Below are 6457 nucleotides of genomic sequence, written 5' to 3'. Positions count from 1 at the left end.
TTCCTTTCACTGCAATGATTCCAATTACAGAGTCATACCTGGTTTTAATGCACTGTCACCTTTGTATGATAATTATGATTATATTATGTAATCTAGATGATGAGATATTCAAAGTCATACACTGGTTTTATGTTGATGTAGCTGTATGTTTCCATAAAGTTTGTAGTTGTAGTTTTCCAGACTGCTGAACCTCTGGTTAACTTTACTTCTTACTCTTTAAGACAGGAGTCACCAACCCTGGTCCTTGAGAGCTGCTGTCCTATTGTTGGTAATTAACACTTTCATGCAAAGTGGTCGCTACAGTGGACAGTTTATTCCACAGCTGTTCTCTTGTATATTCATGGGTTTTGTTGTTTTAATTCCACATCAGCCAAAACAGTGGACGCTCATGCATCATCCCATACACTGCAATTCATACCATTACTGTAACTTTGCTGTTCTTGATAAACCTGATCTGCAGTAACATGTTTCAGTGTAAATGAATTGTTATTTGTTTATTTTTATTTATTTATTTATTTTTGGCATATTATCTCCATGAAAAGAGTAATAACTAGCATTATAATATGTCAAAATGTGAGAAAACATCAGATTTTATTTCATTGTTTTCATATCACTTTCTGATATTGGGTTTTAAACACGTTTCTTTACTTCGAAAATTAAATGCACGGACATTTTTGTAACTCCATGAAAAAAAAAAAAAAAAAACTTGATCACATTGTTTTTGTCATGCCTATGGAGGAATAAAAACAATCAAGAAAAAAAATCTTAACTAAGGTTCTCATAATTAATTTTATAATTAATTTATCAGACAGGGGTAGTTTTTTGCTCACCTGCTTTACTAGTTTTAGCTACTTCCTGTTGCCTTCGTCAGAAGTGTCACATGATGCTGCTGTGACGTGTCTTATAGGCTGCTCAGGAGGATTGGTCAGACAGCAGGGAGGGTTTACACCCCCTGCTGTCTGACCTCTTCTCCAGGACCGCATCCCAGGTGTGTGATAGGGTGTATGCGCCGTCATCCCTGTTTATCGTCCTTGGCGTGCATTCCTGCATCTTGATGGCTTCTGCAATCAAGTGATGATACTTGTTGCTTTCAGTCTGATAAATGAATGACCTACAATGGTTATACTTGGAAGACAGTATGAACCTTTACCAGAGCTTCTATCCTGCATGTTTTAGATGTGTCCCTCTTTCAACACACCTGATTCAAATGATAAACCTATCATCAAGTTCTGCAGAAGCCTGATAACGACCTGTCAGGTGTGCTGGAAGAGGCAAACATCTAAAACATGCAGGATCGTAGCTCTCAAGGACTAGGGTCGGAGACCTCTGGTCTAAGATGTGCTTTTTATACTCAATCATGTAACTGTCCTGTTGACAATTCACATCACTAGCTGCAAAATGTTCTTCCAACTATACTGACAGTCAAAGAAACTTTGAGGTAGAAATGTATGCATATTCTACTTGTAGGGGGGTTGAAATTATTCATTGTGGATTTATTGATGACTTAGTGCTCAGGTAGTTGAGATAATGATGAGTTGTCATGTTGTCACGGTTCATTGCATATGGGTTGGTCTCTTTGCAAAAGTTGACCAAATACACATTGAGCAATACTCAGTGGGTATCTGCACAATTTGAGGATTGGTTTTGAAGGCCTATATAAAGGCCCAAAAAAGGCCACCATTGTTAGTCCAGTGAAAGGCATCATGCCACATCTATCACATGAACAGCGTCTCCGGGCACTGGGTATGGTGGAGGCCGGTTTGAACTACAGTGATATAGCCAGGCGTATGTATGGGCTGTTCCCAACCCACAATCAGAAACCTGGTTGAACGCCACAACACGACAGGCTCTGCTGACGATAGACCGCCTGCACTGAAGCAAACGGAGGCCATACCCGGTATTGACTGTTGTGACTTTGTGTTTGGCAGGTGCCATTTTCTTTTGTTAAGTTTTTTGTTTTGAAATTATTCTTGAAACTTTAGATGTTTGTTTCTGTATGCCAATGTCCTAAACAAATGATTCATATGAAAAAATGCCTGTTTAGGGTTTCAAAATAAAGATTATGTCGAAAAACATAGTCTCAATGTTTTCACTGACTGTGAGTGTACTTATTTTTACTACTACATACTTTTCCAGTCTTTTGATGACCGCATCCCAACTTTTTAGAGACCTGATGGTGCCATCATATGGTTTATAGTGAATAAACTATAGGTTTATGAGTTTTGCATATCACTGAATTCTGTTTTTATTTACAATTTACACAATGTCCCAGCTTTTTGGAGTTACATTTGTGTATTCAGTTTTAAGATTTCTGTCTATTATGCACAGGCTCAGTCATTTTTTGATTTCTAAGATAATGGAAGCTGATTTTTCTCATTGTTGCTGTTATGGAAGAGCAGAAAAGAAGCACTTTTGAACTTGATCCAAAAGTTTTTTCACAGACAAACCACATCAAGTCATTTGCATAAAAATCAGTGTAAAGGGTGTCAGGGAGTGTTGACTTAAAAAGAAGAAGCAATGAATGCATTTCTCCACATATCTTACATATCGTATCATTATTGCATGAGGTAGAAAATGTACTAAAATATCTTTTCAACGTTACTAATCTGTTTTGCTTGATAATTTCTATAATATTTGTATTATTAACAAAGTGCAAAGATCGTTATTTCTCTTTTCACACTCCCATGACCACTTGGTATTATATGAACAAATGTGGGTGTTCAGGAGTGTCGATCCTCAACCATGTTGCCATGGAGAAAAAGGCTTAATGTTTGTAGGTTAAGGCAGGGTCAGCACTAGAAAAAAAGAACGCAGTTATCACTCTATAGACATTCCTTCGACTTGTCAAGGTGATGCTCTGTCTCCAAAATTCTCGATTAATACGGGGTATTAAAGCTGTCTGTGATTACAAAAGCTGCAAATATGCAAATGTAAAAAATTTCAAAGGCTGTCAGAAGTGACTGATGTGGAAGTTTTTTTCATTTTTGTGCTGCAGTTTCTCGGTGACTTTTGCGCAGAGAGAAATGTGTTTACAAGACTCCTCTGGCAGACGGTGAATGTGGAGTGACAATAAAGTTAAATAGACCTATTTTGTTTTGCAGATCATAAATATCACGTATAACTATGACGGTATAGCGATAGAGAGATTGGATAAATATTCAAGAGGAGTAGGTGGAGAGATTTCAATATACCGCTATAAAGCAATAGAGTGGAGCAGTATTCTCTATGCACAAAATTGCAAGTGAGTGAACTGTTTTTGGGATTTGAAAATAGATTCTCAGCCCCATCTTCTTGAAATACCCTATGGTCATTTTAAAGCTTAATCGGGGCATTTGAAGAAGGCCTTATCTCTTCTTATGAAACCACCCATTGCCCTTAGAATTCATCTTAATATCTTTTGGTACAGATCATCACCTAATTACCACTGACAAAGAGCAGCTGGAAGGTACATGGTATTAGAGGAAGTAATGATCCAATGGTAATGAGAACAGTGAGTGAGATATCGCCATTATGTAGATATGAAATGAACTGATTAACCTAATGGAATCAATGTCACGGCCGCACTAGTTGGTAAGTATTGAAAATAAGCATAATTCAAATGAAGAGGGAGGAGTGTGCGGTTTTGCTTGACTCACAATGTCAACAGTGTTCGCTGCAAAGCATAATTTGTGTAAAGTCGCCATAGCAACCACTTGTGATGAGTACGTGTTTATCTTTAATACTTTAATACTGGATTTAACAGGTACTGCCACTTTGCAATAGACGATGACAGCAGGTTTAAGTGATTATAAACAAGAAGAGGCAGCACGTGGGGCCGTTTGTTGATTTTGCATTTTTATATTATTAGTCGTTTTCATATTAAAGCGGCGTATGACTTTCATCACTAATTTTTCGTCACATTTATAAAACCCGAGTGATAGCCTAATTATTATTAATCCATTAGTCTTTCCGTGCTTATGCATCTGAATCACTTCCCAAACCATGAACAACTTGAAGCAGTCCATTTGTTTACATACCAAACTGAAACATCACTCCTTTTTGGAAATTTTATCGTGAAGTGCATTTTGGGAATGGGAATGTCATGTAGCCGCAACAGCAACAAACATGGAGGCAACAAGCAATGAAACCGTGTCCGCTACAAGGTTATTATCGTTAACAAAAACTAATGAAATGACGAAAACTAGAATTGAAAAAACATTTTCGTTTACTGAAATAAATAAAAACTATAATTAAAAGAAAAAAATAATAACTACCTGAAACTGTATTGTGTGCTTACAAAACTAACTAAAACGGATAAAAATTATGGATAAAATTCCCTTCGTTTTCGTCTTTGTCAATGTCGGATTGATACGAAAGCGATTTATTTCACTCTAGCAATTTTAGTCCATCACTCGTGGTCACTTGTGGTTTACAGTCGTCTTCTCATCCCCACTCTACCTGGAAACATGGAGACTAAAGTTGGGAGAAAGCAGCAGAGTCCTGTCTGGGATTTATTTGAATACGACGGAGAAAAAGAGAAAAGATATGACAAAACTAAAAATAATACTAAAACTAAACTAAAACTTAGCATTTACAAAAAAATGAAAACTAATAAAAACTAACAAACCTGCTCTAAAAATGAATTCAAACTAACTGAGTTAGAGAAAAAAAAGTCAAAACTAAATAAAACTAAACTATAATGAAAAATCCAAGACTATTAGAACCTTGGTCTGCTACTGGGTCAGAAGAAATGGAAGGAATCACTGTAAGTCAATTGTCATCTCATAATAAGGGGTGTGTGATCGTAAAAAACAACACTTAGACATCAGTTTCATGGCATTTTCAGAATATATAATTGCATACACTGCAAAAATTATATCTTACCAAGTGTATTTTTTGTAATTCTAGTCAAAATATCTCATCACACTTAAAATAAGATATAATCACCTGAAGAGTAACTTTTCAGTGAGATATAAGAACTTATTTTTAGACAACAGATCTTGAAAATCTTATTTCAAGAAATCTTACCAAGATAATTTTCACTTGTTCCATCGGCAGATTTTTGTTGCTTAATTCAAGATTTTTTTGCTTAATTCAAGCAAAAAAAATCTGCCAATTGAACAAGTGAACTGAAAAGTTACTCTAAAGGTGATTATGTCTTATTATAAGTGTGATGAGATACTTTGACTAGAAATGAGAAAAATACACCTGGTAAGATTTTGGTTTTTTTCCCAGTGTAGGTTTATCATACACGTACTATAAGGAGCGAGTGAGGGGTGAGGGCCATACCCTATATGCTTGTGAGGTATGAAATATTCCAAAAATGACATGAAGCTGATGTTTAAGTATTGTTTTTCACGGTCACATTCATTATAAAATGACAATTGACCAGCAGTGATTCTTTCCATTTCTTCTGACCCGGACACTGTGGCTGTGTGGAATTCCCATTCTCACAATGCACTTTGTGACTAAATTTCCAAAAAGGCCTGAGTGATGTTTTGGTTTGGTATGTAAATAAATGGAATGCTTGTGATGGAGTCATCTTCAAAATTGTTCAAAGTGAGGGAAGTGATTCAGGTGGGTAAGTATGGAAAGACTGATGGATTTCTTTATTTTCTTTATTTAGTCTCACCAAAGTTGAGACTATTCTTCCTGGAGTCCATTCCCAATATAAAAGTGTCACAATTTATATATTTACAATGCACATAGACAGACAAAAAGACAAAAAACAAAACATAGGTACATTAATTTTGCATTATTTGATTATCGATTACAGATTTCTTAACACTTGTTTTAAAAAAAAAAAAAAAAAACATGATTACTTATCGATATACAAGTATTACAATTTATACATTTAGCACACAGACAGAAAAAAGAAAAACATAGTTGTATTAATTCAGTGATAATTAGGCTATCACTCGGGTTTTACAAATTTGAAGAAAAATTAGTGATGAAAGTCAAGTACTTTTTCTTTTAACTAACATTAATACCAAACAGTGGAGATGATCTGCATCACAATAAGTACTGAACAGACTCACTGATGTACTACAGTCCTTGAACTCTACATTGAAAGTATTTTGTTTTTTGGGACACACTTGGCTCATCCTCACACTAGAACTTGCACCAACCAAGGTCAGAGTGTTAGAAGGGATTTTACCCCCCAGTCTGAGCCTAACTCTGCCCACTGTGTGATTTTTTGAGGAGTGGGAGAGGTGACAGGTGTGGTTTCAGAAGAGAATCTTAAGAAGCCCATGCACAACCACAGGGTCTGAAATGGTTATTGGGGTTAATACTTAGTGACATCTTGTGGTAAAGTTGCAGATTGCACTGCTCTGCACTCACCTCTCCCTGACCTACTGTGGCCATAAAACAGATTAGTTTCCATGACTAAAAGCATGAAATTCTGGTCAGGTCAGGCTGTAATGTCTGATTTCCCCTGTTAAATAAGTAGAAATGGTCCTATTTAGTTTAAACCTCA

Source organism: Sphaeramia orbicularis, chromosome 19, assembly GCF_902148855.1.
Source record: "Sphaeramia orbicularis chromosome 19, fSphaOr1.1, whole genome shotgun sequence".
In the NCBI taxonomy this organism is placed as follows: domain Eukaryota; kingdom Metazoa; phylum Chordata; class Actinopteri; order Kurtiformes; family Apogonidae; genus Sphaeramia; species Sphaeramia orbicularis.
This window is presented reverse-complemented; position numbering follows the sequence as displayed.